The following is a 16,701-nucleotide window of genomic DNA, read 5'->3' on the forward strand; positions in this document are numbered from 1 at the left end:
TATGATTTTGTGCGTATGTGTTTCTGAAGCCCGCGATGTGGACAAATATTTGTATCACAGGTATTTGGTACACATCAAATGTGCAGGTAGGCCTTACATAAAGATGATTTACAGTTAGCAAGGTACACATTAATCTGCAAGTACGACATGAATGGGTGGTTCGTGGTGCTCTCCCTTGCATGGATAATGTTCAGGCGTAGCACATGCAGCACGATACGTTCGCTGTCTAGTAGTGTAGTCAGCCCATTGATCAAAAATATTTTAACGCCTCTGTTATTTTAGTACACTTCTGGCCTTGTTTCCAATATACACAATAATTTCTCTTTTATGTGGCGTGAGATAGATCATATATACAAGGGTGACCTAGGCATGTAGGTCTACTAGTACTACGTCGTCTCCTCTGTAGACTGTGAATACCACTCGGACTTCACTATCGAGCACCAGTGCGTTCGGCCTCACTTAACCGTGTGCCCATCAGCTCAGTTTTAGTCCAGATCTATACTAAATTTCAGCTCAATTTCCATTCGTTCAAAGGCAGCATTTACAGTTTTAACAGCCAAGGCTCACGTGAGAATCTCGTTGAAAATGTAAGATGGATTAGCCATCGTCCTCGGTCTAAATGCACGGGTTAGTCGAGGTTTCGACGGCCAATGGAAATCACAGAACCACAACTGAATCACCAATGGAAACCACAGAACCACGAATTGACGGACCAATCGGAAAAACGGAACCACGATATTGACAACAAATCAAAACCTGAGAACCAGAATTAAAACACCAATCAACACTTCAGAACCACAATTTGCCATCCAATGAAAACCACGAAACCACAAATTAGATCTGGGTCAGTAATTCAGATCACTGGGCTAAGAGAAGTCGCATGGCGAAACTGAAAGTAAACGTTACACGAAAGAAGAGGTCCGATTAATCTTTGAGTCTCAGTTTACAAGGACAGCTACAGTCTGTGAGTATTCAGACGGTTAATGCATGATCGGTGTGCTCCCGTAAACTTGGGATGTCACTTATATTGACTGACCCCATTTTATCATGTATGGTACGTAAGCCGTTGTTGTTGAGAGTTAGTGCTTGGAGCTTAACGTCGTACTCAACAATTTTTCAGTCATATGACGACGAAGGAATCCTTAGAGTGCATTTAATGTGCCTCCTTATTGCAGGGCGGATTTTCACCGCTCTTTTATCTAGTGCCTCACTGAGACGACTTACCGAAGGCAAGTAAGTGGCCCCGCCCGAGCCATTATACTGATACGGATCAACCAGTCGTTGCACTATCCCCTTCATGCTGGTTGTTTAGACCCCCGGTGATGCACAACACCGGGTGGGTGGGTAGGTGAGTGAATGAGTGATAGGGGTTTAACGCCGTAGGCCTACTTAGTCGTATTTGGGAGAGGTAGGCCTATATATTGTGTAAAGCAAATACCCACTTCACTGAAGTCACCCGGCCGCTAGAACGCCCAGCCAGTTTGAGATGGGATTAGATGGAAGAAATTCGAATGGCATTTGATCTCTTGGATATGATTGCATTGATTAGTGTTAAAGAGGTGTATAAGTTGATTTATTTCTCTGAAATTAAATAGTTACAGACTCGGAAAATATTTCCATCAACTAACTTTTAAAGAAATACATGATGAACATCTAAAGCCATGTTAATGTTGAGCCCAGCCAGTAATCTCCTGATAGGTAATTAACGGAGCCTGCTTTCAAGATCAACAGCCTATCGTCATTATCAGAATGCGCTTTTCAAACCGTTTTTACAGTTCAAAGTGTAGCCTAGTGCAGGTAAGTATGGCAGTCATTGTTAAATTTTGAAGTGTTGCCTGAATCCATGCTCAATGAACGTCGATCCTTAACTGATATAATATTTGTATCACAGGTATTTGGTACACATCAAATGTGCAGGTAGGCCTTACATAAAGATGATTTACAGTTAGCAAGGTACACATTAATCTGCAAGTGTACAACAAAGACATGAATGGGTGGTTCGTGGTGCTCTCCCTTGCATGGATAATGTTCAGGCGTAGCACATGCAGCACGATACGTTCGCTGTCTAGTAGTGTAGTCAGCCCCTGGGATCAAAATATTTTAACGCCTCTGTTATTTTAGTAGGCCTACACTTCTGTCATTAACCTCCAATATGCATAATATTTTTTCTTTTATGTGGCATAAGATAGATCATATACACATGAGTTACCTAGGAATGTAGGTACTACGTCGTCTCCTCTGTAGACTGTGAATACCACTCGGACTTCACTATCGAGCACCAGTGCGTTCGGCCTCACTTAACCGTGTGCCCATCAGCTCAGTTTTAGTCCAGATCTATACTAAATTTCAGTTCAATTTCCGTTCATTCAAAGGCAGCATTTACAGTTTTAACAGCCAAGCCTCATATGAGAATCTCGTTGAAAATGTAACTTGAGGTACCCATCGGCCTCGGTAGCGCTAAAATGCAAGGGTTAGTCGAGGTTTCGACGGCCAATGAAAATCACATAACCACAATTGAATGACCAATGGAAACCACAGAACCAGGAATTGACGGACCAATCGGAACAATAGAACCACGATATTGACAACAAATCAAAACCTGAGAACCAGAATTAAAACACCAATCAAAGCTTCAGAACCATGATTTGCCATCCAATGAAAACCACGAAACCACAAATTAGATCTGGGTCAGTAATTTAGATCACTGGGCTAGCGAAGTCGGCGAAACTGAAAGTAAACGGTATATTAAAGCGGAGATCCGATTAATTTTTGAGTCTTATCTTACAACGACAGCTGCTGTCTGTGAGTATGCAAGCATTCAGACGGTAAATGCATGATCGGTGTGCCCCCGTAACCTTGGGATGTCGCCTTTATTGACTATAGGCCTGACCTCATTTTATCATATATGGTATGTAAAGCACAGCACGCCGTTGTTGTTGCTATTGTCCTTCAACCCCTCAGTGATGCACGGCATCGGGTCGGTGGGTGAGTGATTGGGGTTTAACGCCACAGGACTACTTAGCCGCGTTTGGGGGAGGTGTATATTGTGTAAAGCAAATATCCACTCCACTGATGTCACCAGCTCGAACTACCATTCAGTTTAAGACGGGGTTAGTTCGGAAGAAATTCTAGCGGCATTTGATCACTTGGATATGATTGCGTTGATTAGTGTTAAAGCGGTCTATAAGTTGATTTATTTCTCTGAAATTAAATAGTTAAAAACTCGGAAAATATTTCCGTCCGCTAACTTTTAAAGAAATACAAGATGAGCATCTGAACCCATGTTAATGTTGACCCCAGCCAGTAAACTCCTCATAGGTAATCAAAGGAGCTTGCTTCCAAGATCAGCAGCCTATCCTCATTATCAGAGTGTGTTTTTCAAACAGTTTTTACAGTTTAAAGTGCAGCCTAGTGCAGGTAAGTATGGCAGTCATTGTTAAACTTTTTAAGTGCTAATATGGAATTATGAAACTTAAATTTCAGTTTGAATTTTAATGATTTTAATTAAATTAATTTAAATAATGTTATTTATATATACTGCTTAGTGAGATTTGTCTTACTGTCTGTCAGTATTTCAGTTTGTTTACAAGTTCTATGGCTCTGTCAAGTTGTTTACATAGAAAGCACAATTCATTTTATTAAACTAGTTTGTTAAATTAGCTTCTTGTCATATAATGTTTGACAAGTTAATTGCGCATAGGCTGACTTTCTGTCCTGGGGATACCTTGAGATTTTACCAAACATACTGCATGCATGTACATGTATTTCTCAAGCTAATTCTGAGTGAATCCCTCAGGTTCAGATTGTCTGGACAGTGTTACAGGTTTCCCGTGAGAAGATGCTGCTTCTACTGACCACTCTAAACCATTATGGCTTTTTAATGGCCCTGACATCTGGTAAAATGGTAGCCCCAGTGTTCATCTTGCCAGCAGCCTATCAGGAATGTCCTCTTAGTTGATGTGATATTCAGCAGCCATGGTCCATGTAAACCCTATATAAGTGTCCCTTGGGAAAGTTATAGGCAACATAGCTGTGCTGCAGTATTTCACTTGCTGGCTCAGGCACAAAACAAGGGTATGTATGTGGCCTCTATATATGGATAGTTATAATATACTGATACTCTTAAATTAATTTCCACATGTAATAACCTGTGCAACTATTTAATTCTGTGTTGTCCTGGTTTGTTAGTTTTGTTTATGGCAGCAGTAATTTAGTGTCTGTCCTAATCCAGAATGGGTGAAATATCATGTTTTTGAGACTTTTATGTGATGTGTGTTACAACCAAATCAATATACCTAAGGTGAGATAATGTTATCATCATTTGTTCTTTTTCAGTTTACAATCATGTCTAGTGTCTTATATCCTAAATTTCGTAAGAGTGAAACAGGCGAACTCCTCCTCAGTGATTCTGTGGAAGGGAGGCTTGCAGCTGCAAATCGCCCAAAGTGGTCACCAGCGCTTACCACTGTGGTTGTACACAAAGAGGCCAGGGAAAGAGTCGCTGCCAGACAAGGCGATTTAACTGATGAAAGAGATGTACTTGGTAGGTCCCTGATTAGGTCAATAGTATTCACCAGTAGGGCTATTTTTTAAGGACATGCATAAGGTTAGTATCTTGTTTGATGGATAAGAAACTGGTAAAATTATAAAACAAGTACACTCACGTGTTAAATTTTAGATACATGTATTCAGTGTCTGTGGAGTACTTAATTTGGTTATTGTTATTTATTTCTGTATTCCTGACCAAAATGCCCCTCAGGATCTGCCAACCTTGTTCAGCATCAGCTGAATTTGTTCTTTAGGTTAAGTGTGAGGGTTCATCAGCAGCCAGGTGATGGTCATGATTAGTTGTTTTTCTTGCGATAATACCACCGATTATTCAAATGTACAAGTAAGTGGAAGTTCTGCAGTGCATGTAGGACTCCAATCAATCTAATCAAATTTATAATTTAAAAATAACAGCCATGTTATACATTAAAAGTGAACATGTTAATGTATGTTAATTCAACCTGTTGTGTTTATTACAAACTACTAGGTGAGTACATCCTCCAGTGTGGGAAGTATAGGGGAAAGTGTTTCCGGTGGCTTTTGGAGAATGTCCCCGGATATTGTGGATGGTTTGTTGGACAGATCATCAAGGATGAAGGGAAACAAGACCTGTCTAGTGTTCAGCAAAGACACAACAAGGCTGCATTTAAGGTGACACCCTGTACATTTTATGGTTTACTGACACTGTTAAGTAGGATGTTAAGGCTCAATCAATCAATCAATCAAACCCACTAATATGTATACAGGATGTGCAATGGATGCCAGCTGACTTACACAAGACTGGTAGTGAACCATAGATTGGATGATTCCTAGTTAAATAACTATTACAGTGAAATTCTCGAAATCGGACATGCCAACACAAGCAGACAGTGTACAGACAATTTTTATTGAACTCTATTGTAATTGTACAAATCTTTCTGAACTTGAACCTGTTTCAGTGACATTTAGTGACAATCAGATGAAAATTGTATTTTATAGCGCTACATGCAAATGTTTGAGGAGGGGCGCGCCATTATTCAAATGAAAAGCGAAGAAAAATGCAAGTCAAGCACCTCTCAGTTGAAGGCCCTTGTCACAACAGAGCGACAGCTATCAACTGGGGCCCTTGTGCAGAAGGCCAAGACACTTTTTGCCCCGCCTAAGGTGAAACCTAGTGAGTACTGCTGATAAATCAGTGCAAATCAGTTAATATTGTTTATCGAAATATTACAAAGATGATAACTAAAAATTATAACTGGATTAATACCACACAGTGATGAGAAGATAAAAAAAAAAATTTAGGATCAGGGGAGATAACTCACAATTGTAATAAGGTATCTCATTGACATAATCATAGTTTCTTGTGAAAATAAGATGGTGAAATATTAATTTTTGTTGTATTTAGTTTTTTATCTGTTCAGTTAACATATGTTCTTTGTTCACAGACATTCCATCATCTCAGTCACCTCTGATTGCTCAAGAAATCAAACTGGGTAAGTATTTATGTAAACACTTCCCATGCACATTACCTGGCTTCTATATGTGGACTAGAGATAATAATGTGTGTGGGTGTGATATATATCCCACTGGTGTATTTGGGTGTTAAAATACACATCTTTGTGGTAACGAATGAAAGAAGTCAAGTGAACGTGACATAAATTACAGGATTGTATAACTGGTGCAGATGATATGGTTCCGTGATATGTTTGCTTCTTTCTTGCACAGGTACTTCAGCACAGGAAGATCGAGATCTGGTCTCGGTTCTTGAACATATTGAATCGACAGAAATGTCGGAGGCCACTGAAGTATCTTCAGACGTTCCAGGTAATTTTTGTGTAAAATATTCAATTTGTATAGGACGAATATTTTTACATTTTAAATCCTCCAGAAATCATTTTTATAGGAGCAAGATATGTTTTAATTTTATGAATTTGATGTGCACTTAAATGAAGTAAATAGAATATCCTAAATATCACCTTAACTTTAGAAGTTATTACAGCTGCCAAAAATTATACATTGGTTGACTGACATGTGTATTTGTGTTTTTAATATTGTGTCTAATAAATGCAAAAATGATTTCTTAAAATGCCATCAAACTTTTAAAATCTGACAAAAAGAAGCAAATTTTTCTTCCCCAGATTTTAGGTGAGTTAGTGTACTTCAAAATTTGCATTTTGGTAGATGTTTAATATTTACATGGAATTGTTTTATGATATTAGTAGGCTGACTTGAGGTAAGTACTAATATTTTATCTTAGCTTGAGGCTCCACATGTCCACCTTTGCTTTTTACCTGCGGGACTTCTCTTCATTTATTTTGTTTCTCACTAAAGCTTCTTGTCTGCTCTCCATCCATTTCAGTTGTTAAGTATGACATTAAACCCCAAGCACTCACTCACTCCATCCATTTCCTTATAGCTTTATGTTCATTTATTCTAATGAAACTTAAATGGCGATGCACAATATGTATGTGAACAACATGTCTTGTGGTTTTGGCAGAACTTAGCATATTACAGTGCTTAAGAATGGAGCAATGCATTGTGTGTATATGGTATTAAAGGACTGTCAGTATATATACATGTAGATGGGTGTGTGGTAACCTGTGGTTTATAAAATATTTTAAGAAAACCATTTGAACTAATTTTTCTTATAAATTTAGTATAATTTTTTGACTTCGTTTTAGTTTGATAATTAATTTTAGAAGCCTGTAAATCAAGGATGTATTTCCTTGCGTAAATTGTATAATTCTGTTCAGCTGTAAATTATGCTTCATAAGCTTTAACGTCTGTTGTTTCCATCAAAATAGTGATCTGTTGAGTGATTTAAGGATTTTTGCCATAAATGTGAAGTTGTCGAGAAATTATCTTAATTCCTACTTATCAATTTCTGACTTATTGTTTACATCAGATGAACTCCTCTTGTATCAAGGCTGGAAATCTACGCTGCCAAAAGAGGACCAGCAGTGGATATCCAAAACATTTTTCAGGAGGAACCCCCGGACCAACAAAATTGAGTTCCGTTCTGATATCTTGATCAAACTGTGGCATGCACCACCCCCTCCAAGTATGGCATCTTCAGCCCGAAACAAAGTTGACAGATACTTCAGTCATCGATTGTTTTTGTGGATGCCTGTTAATTTTTGGGGAGTAAAGCTTCTTTGTCCACATAGCAGCGATTCTGGAAAATGTGGTGGAGTGCTGACCAGGGCAGGCTTCCACCAGAAAACAAGGATGGTGCTTGATGTTGACAGCTTTTACATCATTGCTGCAGAGTATCTACAATGCTCATCCTGTGGTGCTAAGGTAAACTATGTTTTATATTGTAAGTTCAACTGTATGTTAAACAAGAGGAGAAACAGTTTCATACCCAGTTTTGTGAGTCTAAATTCAAGCACAGGAGATAGAACACACTCCTCAGTCCAACATTGTGAACACAATAAGTTGATGAATGGGCTTGGATAAATTTAATTGTTCCCCAGTCTGCTTGCTGTACACAACAATAAGGCTCAGTGAAACTCTCAGCAAAGTGGCTGTGAGTTCAATTCCATGTGTTTTTACTATGATTTTTTCTCTTGCTGGAAGTCAAAACTTAAGATGAAATTTTTCTTTCTAGGTTATCTCTTGGGCACATAACATCATCAGTCAGCTGGATCTTGACCGTCAGATACTTTTTCCATGCATCCTGACTGCCAAGTTTGCCTGTGATCGCAAGGTGGTGGAGCTACTGCGACATCGAGGCCTGGGTAACAGCAGTAGTTTGTTGCGTAGGCAGTTAGAGGAGGAACATGGAGATCGCTATCTCAGGGCGGTCCATCATTATCTGACTGAGTGTCGACGATTCCAGAGAGCATCACAGAGTGGTCTGGTGGTAACACCCCAGTTTGAAGAGCCTCCACAAATAATTAGGATACCAGGGCACCGCTGGTTGATGAAAATTTATCAGCTTGATGTGATACAAAGGCTAGATTACATCAAGGCTAGCATAACATCCCAGTTTGGAGAGGTGTTGAAATTAGATTCAACAAAAAAAATCACTAAAAAATTGGCTGGTACGTATCTGATTTTAGTCATTCTTATGGATTATTGACTTATGTTAAATGCACACATTTATCACGAGCCTGTTTATTCATTTTCTTTAATTTAAATGAATTTCTTAAATGAAATTTGCCATTTTCACAGAGCGACTGCAGTAAGTTTTAAGTCATTAAGAGGCAGAACGCTGATAACTTTGATAGTTGATAAACTAAAGATTTGATGTACATAACAATTATCAATATTGATTCCAGGTCAAAGTGCAAAAACTGCCATGTGGGCCACAAACGTTGGCAACGAGCATGGGCAAGTCATCATGACAGTTCTCACTACAGGGGAGGGACAGGGTTTGAGGGATATGATTGATGGTGTCATTGATCGCTATCGTCGTGCCAGTGTTGACCCTCCTGGACTTCTCTATGTAGACAGAGGCTGTTGTGGCGGCTCTGCTATTGCCAAGTACTTTGATGACTGGCCATTGCTGCAAGTTAGGTAAAGTCTTGTTTGCTTTATGTCAAAGAGTCCTAGTAGTGTGCACAATAACTTTCAGCTCATGTTGACTTCCTCTCCAGCCGTATGTGAGAAGGTCTGCCGGCAACCTGTGGATGGTTGTGGGTTTCTCCCAGACTCTGCATGGGTCCCTCTCACAATAATGCTGTCTGCCATCGTATAAGTGAAATATTCTTGAGTACTTCAAATAAATCAAATAAATTTAATGGTTTTATTGGACTGGACTGCCTGGGAGGAACACTGTATGGCTGATTTCCATCCTGGGTGTATGGGAATGTATCAGACAGACAGGTTTCACTAATCCTTTTACTGGAACTTAGGTCATTATTTATACCCTAAAAATACATATATTTCAAATGTAAACCTTGTCAACCACTTGTTTTTCTTTAATATTGGATGGCATTTATCTGTAATGGGGAACCTTAATTTTTTTCCTGTTCTATTTACAGACTGGATATTTGGCATTTCATGAGACGCTTATCTTCAGGGTGTACAACTGATGCTCATCCCCTGTATGGGGTTTTTATGGGGCGTCTGAGTCATTGCATCTTTCGCTGGGAGGAGGAAGATATCCGCTTGCTGAAAAAGGCAAAGCGTTTGGAAATGATCAAGCGTCATATTCCAAATCCCAGCGATTCTGATGTAATGCAGGCGCTCCAGAGGGAAGAGCTAGCTCTCCACTGCAGGAGAAGGACACGTGGTGCCGGTGAGACTGAACGTCTTATTTCGAAACTGATCAGTTCCATGGATGGTGACAAGGGCCTGGATATTCTTGGTGTGCCCCTCATCAACACTGAGAAAATGAGAGACATTTGGCAACAACAGAGTCGACATGTTGGTTGTATCCAGGACCCTGAAGCTATCCAGTTGTACACCTGCACGGGAACATTGGTTAAGGGAGGTGTAACACTCCCCACTTTCAGATGTTCCAGAGGATCAACCAGTCTGGAGAGTTTCCATTTACATATGGCTAGATTTATCCCCGGTATGTAAAGTTACAATATTCATACGGGTAGTTTGTTATTATTTTCTCCCTGACATTTCTTCATGATACAACACTGTAGTCAATAGATGTGTTTTGAGTTTCTTAAGCATGTCATAAAACACCAACCATTGAAAACCTTGAACCACCAGTATCTGTGAGTCTGGTAACTTTACCTTCTTTTTGTCAGTTTCAGCTGTTACTGTCAGTAATATGTTCATCACCGAATCAGCCCAAGATAAATTTTAACACTTTTATAACACTTTTTGTTTTTCAGGTACTGTTGCCAATGATGTAAATTTTCAGGTTTACCTCCTTGATGGTGTGTACAGGTGGAATGAGGACAGAAGACGGGATGCCTTAACCAGTAAAGGAGGAGCTGATCCCATCTCCTATGATGGTCCACTGCAGCAAGCAGTCAACAAGTTGTCGTCAGAGGTGCTGGGGAAAACATTTTGTCCAAATTTTGTGCCACCAAAAAAGTATACGGGTAAGAAAGGCATAATTTTAATTTCATAATGTATTGTTTTTGCGTATTCTTGAGATATGCAAATGATCAGATTATACAGATGACTTTATGTATATTTTGGTTGTTTTTAGGGGAACGTCTGGGTTTAGAGTACTTGTTTGCTCAGTCTTCTGCACAAGACCTGGGCTATGCAGAGGTTGCTCAAGCCTTGGAGTCAGACACTGCTGCTTCAGAAGAGCAGCCAGAGGCTTTAGAAGAGGGCTTTGTGGATGCTATAGAGATTGAGGATGTCACAGTTCCAATGCTGGATGCTATGGCATCTGAGGAACAAGTGCAGACAGGGGATATTACTATGGGTAAGCTGCATTTTGTGTTAGTTTTTCATCAGTTTTTTGAAAGGAGAGATGTGGCTGTTGAAATATTCATGACGTTTAAGTTTTAGGTTAAAGTCTGATTTAAAAGAAAATCCAAATTGGGATATTGTCTTCAAACCTTATTTTCTGTATTCCTGACAGTTCAAATGCAATACCCCCATTATCGCGAAATAACTTTTTGGGTACAGAGCTGTAAATCAAAAAAGTTTGTATCAGTGTGTGTAATACGTAGCTTTAAGGATTTGCAAATGATACATCTCTGGACTTTTGTTCCCGCTTTTTTTAAACTCTCAGAATTTTGTTACAGTAACTTTTGTCTTTTTGAGTATTTTGTGTTTTGCTTATTCCTTATAGCTCAGCCATCAGGTACGCCTCCTGTGACCTCTGCTTCAGAGCGATCCATTGACACAACGGCTGTTTTAAGTACAGGTGAGTAAGATGTGATTAGTTAACACAAATGCCATGTAAAGATTCAGCTCTTCCCCACAAATATATATAGTGCTGCAAGAAACTTCTTAAGTTTGCAGGAATAAAAGAATTTTATAAATAATATCCAGTTGTAGTGTATAGATTTTTCTCAAATTAATGATTTTTATATTTACTTTTTAGGTGTTGAACAGCTTCAAGAGTCAAGAGAGGAGATGAGGTCATGTGAGCCCACAGTTGATGATGTAAGATAATAATCTCTCATCTCAGCACTTAACACAAGTCTCCATCAGATTACATACTGACAAAAATTAGTTCCAGACCTTGATTCCATTCATATCACTTAAAAAAAGTGAGACAGTCCCTAAGTGCCAAATTCTGAGATAGTCCTAGACATTTCACAGATTCTACACTGTGGAACCACTGGCCATACATGTATATATGCAATGTAGCTCAGTCCTAAGGAGGTAATTTGCCAGCAGCAGCAGCATAAAAATGTTTATATATCTTGTATTTGTCTGTTTCAAATTTCAGAGCGACCTTGGTCCTGACAATGTCCCAGGCTATACTGCTGTGTTAAAACTGGCAAGCTTCCTGGCTAGTTTGAAAGAACAGCTTACTCCATTAACATCGGAGGAGGCAGACAGTCTCATTAAGTTGTGGAATGGCTTGTCTGATTTTGATAAGCAAAGGACAAAGTTTCCCCTGAGGGTGTCTCCTTCACCAGGGCCTGGTCGCTTCAAAAGTCCCAAGAAACAAGTAGCATTGGGAGTTACAAGCATTCAAAGGTAATATTACAGTTTTCTACATACACCTCCACCTGAAATGACTGACGGTTTGATTTATTCTTATGATATGATTTATGACTGTACATTTTTACGTACATCACAGTAAAATCTTTGATAAAAGTTACATTTATATCCTTTTGTACTTACAGGGCTATTCTTGGACCCAACCCCACTCGGGCTAACTGGCCTGATTGCAATCGGTATGTGGAGGCCACGATTGAGAAATTGGTTGCTGCATACCCGAGTGATAGGCGGTCTAAGAAAACCAAAACTTCCACCACTCGCTGGAATCTCATGAAGAATGCTTACTCCCGTATCCAGGGTCTAGTTATGTCCAACCGCAGGGTGATGGCTGAGACGGACATACAGCTCCCAAGTGTTAATATTAAGACAATACAACAGTGGTAATTGAAATTTGATTTTTCCTGTTTCTGTATTTAAGATGAACTACTTGCAGATCTGCTGTCTGTGCTGAATTTTTACAGCTGGTGAATGGTGCCATTTTTTGGCATTTGTGAAATACACAACAGTGCATCCGTAACAGAGATGTTCTTCAAAGGTAATCTATTTCTGTTGTCTTTTCCCCCAGGTACAACAAAAAAGGAAAGGAGAAAGACTTACAAGTTGTTCTCCAAGGCATTGATCTGCCTCAGCCCTCCATGTCCGGGACTGGCGCACCACAGCCAAAAGATAAGCCAGCTACTTTCAGTGTGGGACAGGGTGAAACGTTTTCATTCCCAGACCCTCCAGATACAGCAGGCATGGCAAAACTGAAGCGCCCAAGGTTACAACAGGCTACAACGTCTTCACCTACATTTATGGCCTGTGTAACTTTACCAAGACTTCCAGTTCATTTTCGCCCTGTTGTGCCAGCCACAGCCCACCCCGTGAAACAACCACTTCCACATGAAACTGCTGTGTCCTCTATTGGAGTGTGGCCAAGTATTTCACCTGTACCCACATTACCCTCTGTATCCCCTGTTGTTTTCCAAAACATCAAATCAACACCAGGTCAGGCTGTGCCCCCGTCGTCTCAAGGTATGCCTGAAAGAAAAGAAGGGGCGCCCAAAAGAAAGTACATGAAAAAAACAACGTTGGTGCGATGCTCTCAGTGTGGAGAGGAGAGAGTCCCCCCACTACATCAGCAGTACATGGGCTACAGATACTGTGCAAAGACACAAGCAGTACCATTTGAAGAGTGGAGAAGAAACCTTCAGTCCCAGGGTGTCGCAAGGAAGAGGACTATTTAAGCAGTATGCACAGAGAAAAGGAATCAGGGTGAAAAGAACTAAAAATATATATCTATAAAAAATTTTTAATGCTGCCTACTGTGTCATAGTCTAAAGAGATGTTGACATCTTGATGAAGTTTTTGATTATAAATCAGAATACCTGACAATGCAGAATAAAACTTATTCAGAAAGCGTCAGTGGATAAGTTGATAAATCTGTAACATTGACTGACATCGCTTCTATGGCACAGTAGAAGGTTCCAAGCCCTTGTAAAAGCAGAGGAGAAATTTTTTGCGGTCTCAAAATAGCCCTAGTGCATGACACAACTGTGATTGCCACAACTTCTGTAGATTTATTTTCACTTGAGAATGATACTTTCAAGAAATATGAAATGAGTGAATGCTTAGGGTTTAATATGATGCTCCATAGTATTTCAGAAATCCATAGTATTTCAGGGAAATGCAAAATGAGAATTGGTAAAAACATGGTATTAACAATGAGATCACAAGTTCATCCATTACTACTTGATTCAGCAGTTTGGGGATGGCTGTGAGGTCTTTGTGGGATTTGTAGGTCTACATACATGGGGAAAAGTGTTCTGAGAAGGGCATTAATCATTAATGATGAAAATGTAGTTCTGCTTAGTGTAGAAACAATACATTTGTTAAGTTTGGCTGTGTGCTAACTACGGCGATTGTGTTATTCATAATACCAGAACAAGCTGATATTCAAGGTTGTGAGTTTATTTCCATTTATCAATGTTCTTGGACTATTGATTAAGCAAAAAGTGTGCAATTATATCTAGGACCAGTCATCCTGACTGTTACGTTGTGCAAAAGCATACACTACCAATTCTGTAAAAGTGAAATTACGGCTTTCAAATTCATTGAAGTTCGTAAGAGGATCTTAAAACTAGACTGATTCTATTAAATTTAAACTTTGAGGAAGACCTAGTCTTAGCAGCTTCACCTATGAAATCCTGCAAATATTATACAGTGGATATTTATATAAACAAAACCAAAGTATTACTATTAGTATATTACTAATGCAATAAACATAAGTATGTTTTGCTCAAAGTTATCTCCCCTTCACGTCGCTTTCGTTTTGAAAGTAGGTCACCAGCGTGACTTAATTTTTTCTCTTTTTCTTGGATTTTCTGGTTTGCGCGGTGGAGACTTACGTGTGCCAGCGGCTTTTAAATTCATTGAAGTTTGTTAGAGGTTCTCAAAACTAGACTGATTCTATTAAATTTAAACTTTGAGGCAGGCCTAGTCTTAGCAGCTTCACCTATGAAATCCTGCAAATATTATACAGTGGATATTTATATAAACAAAACCAAAGTATTACTACTAGTATATTACTAATGCAGTAAACCTAAGTATGTTTTGCTCAAAGTTATCTCCTCTTTACGTCACTTTCGTTTTGAAAGTAGGTCACCAGCGTAACTTAATTTTTTCTTTTTTTTTCTTGATTTTCTGGTTTGCGCGGTGGAGACTTACGTGCGCCAGCCTTAGCGCAGTAGGCAGCGCGTCAGTCTCATAATCAAACATCAAAGAGCTATCTGAAGGTCGTGAGTTCGATCCTCACCCGGGGCAGGAGATTTTTATATTTTACAATATTATTATTATTTTTTTTTTTGCAGCCTTTATATTTGATTTTTGTAACTTTAAACAGTATTTAGTCCACTGATAAGTTTTCATTTCAGAATGTTATCACTGATTCCAGCTAGCTAAATATCACGTTTTATAAAGAATGAGTTATTTATACTGGATGTAGACTATACATGTATAATCTAAACATAGACTCCATTATAGGGATAGCGGGCATGTTTATTTAAGACCCGGACACTCGCAAATATGAGAGCATGTCATGGTGACGGTGAATGTCTGTACCCAGGTAAACAGTCGGCTTTTCAGATATGTTGGGGGGAGGATATAGAGCCCTGTTATAACTCGAGTCTACAAGATGTCGCCTGGTACACCTGTCATTTTGTGCTTACTGTTGTCAAGTCTTTATACGTTAATTCAGTCCCACAACGATACCGACTTGGGTGAGTGGCTTCACACATGCATTTTCTCAACACACGTGACAGATTTCAAAGTATCTGCTTGCTAACTTTCCCGATACACTGTATTGATAGCATACCTTTATGCAATATAATTATTGCAAAGTGCTTGCATATAATAAACTCATGCCATATGAAAACACCTCATGTATTGATTAGTTGTGTACAGTTTGTTTTGTTCTTTTGACAAGATAGATGTGTCATCTATCATAGATCTGTACATTTTGTTCTCTTTTGTGGATGCTGTATGTATATACTGATAGTTGATATAGGTTGTATACATTTCCATGTGGTTTGTTTTTTCTGTAAGAGACGGTATGTGTATAGACCATTTATCTTTTGTATAAAAGAATCGGGTATGTGTCTACAGCTCATAAGTTGTGTATATTTTGTTTTGTTCCATACAAGAGTTTGTGTATAAATCATATGGTATGTAGTCGAATGTGCACATTTTGATTGTTCCCTTTGACGAGTGTATATATAGATCGCGTAGGTATGTGTTGATTACATTTTGTTCTGTAGACGAATGTATCTATGTAGAGCATTGTAGTTGTGTGGCATTTTGTTTCTTTATTATAGAGGACTCAAATATTAACTATATTAGTTGTGTCATTTTGTATTCCTTTGTAAACGAGTATGTGTATTGATCAGCATTAGCTGTATACATGTTTGTATGAATTTAGATTTAAATCATGATAGTTTTATACAGTTTGATTTAGTCTGCAGACGAGTATGTATATAGATCATATTTGTGTACATTTCCTGATTTCTTTTGTAAACGGCTATACGTATATATTTGTAGATCATACTAGTATTGGTTGTGTACATTTTGTTTTCTTCTGTAGACGAATATCTATATAAAAACTAACATCAGTTAATTTTGTATATTTTGTTTTCCTCTGTAGGCGAACATGTGACTATTATCATGTACACTTTGTTTTCTTTGCAGATGAATATGTGTATGCTTGGTGCGAGATGGAACCAAATAATGCTACTCAGTTTGAATCAACGCATAACGTCACTGGGATGATTAATATAAAGCAATGGGTAAGATTGGAGCTGTACATGCCCTCTCCCATCTCCCGTCTTGCCTACCAGACTGCATGTGAACATTGTTCAGCTTTATCTATTTAGCATAGTTGTCTTGGCAAAAACGAATTCTCGTTACAGGGTGATATTCATTGATTTTGTTTGTTTATATGGTTGTGTGTCTCTATGGTAAATGTTAATGCTTACGAAAATTAATTCATTACAGAACGAAGGAGGACTGGTGGATATCACTGTAGATTTGGTTTGGTTT

General features: G+C 38.8%; 2 long non-coding RNA genes across 2 annotated transcripts; both read left to right on the forward strand.

Annotated features, from left to right (window-relative positions):
- The first annotated feature begins 1,217 nt into the window (after positions 1-1,217).
- On the forward strand, positions 1,218-16,701 carry LOC135481680 (uncharacterized). Its single transcript, XR_010446168.1, has 3 exons — positions 1,218-1,348; positions 16,351-16,448; positions 16,657-16,701. It is a non-coding gene; the product is annotated as an uncharacterized LOC135481680 (long non-coding RNA).
- LOC135481682 (uncharacterized) lies at positions 4,194-5,685 on the forward strand. The gene is made up of 3 exons (XR_010446169.1): positions 4,194-4,543; positions 5,036-5,187; positions 5,527-5,685. It is a non-coding gene; the product is annotated as an uncharacterized LOC135481682 (long non-coding RNA).

This window comes from Liolophura sinensis, unplaced genomic scaffold, assembly GCF_032854445.1.
Source record: "Liolophura sinensis isolate JHLJ2023 unplaced genomic scaffold, CUHK_Ljap_v2 scaffold_456, whole genome shotgun sequence".
Taxonomy (NCBI): domain Eukaryota; kingdom Metazoa; phylum Mollusca; class Polyplacophora; order Chitonida; family Chitonidae; genus Liolophura; species Liolophura sinensis.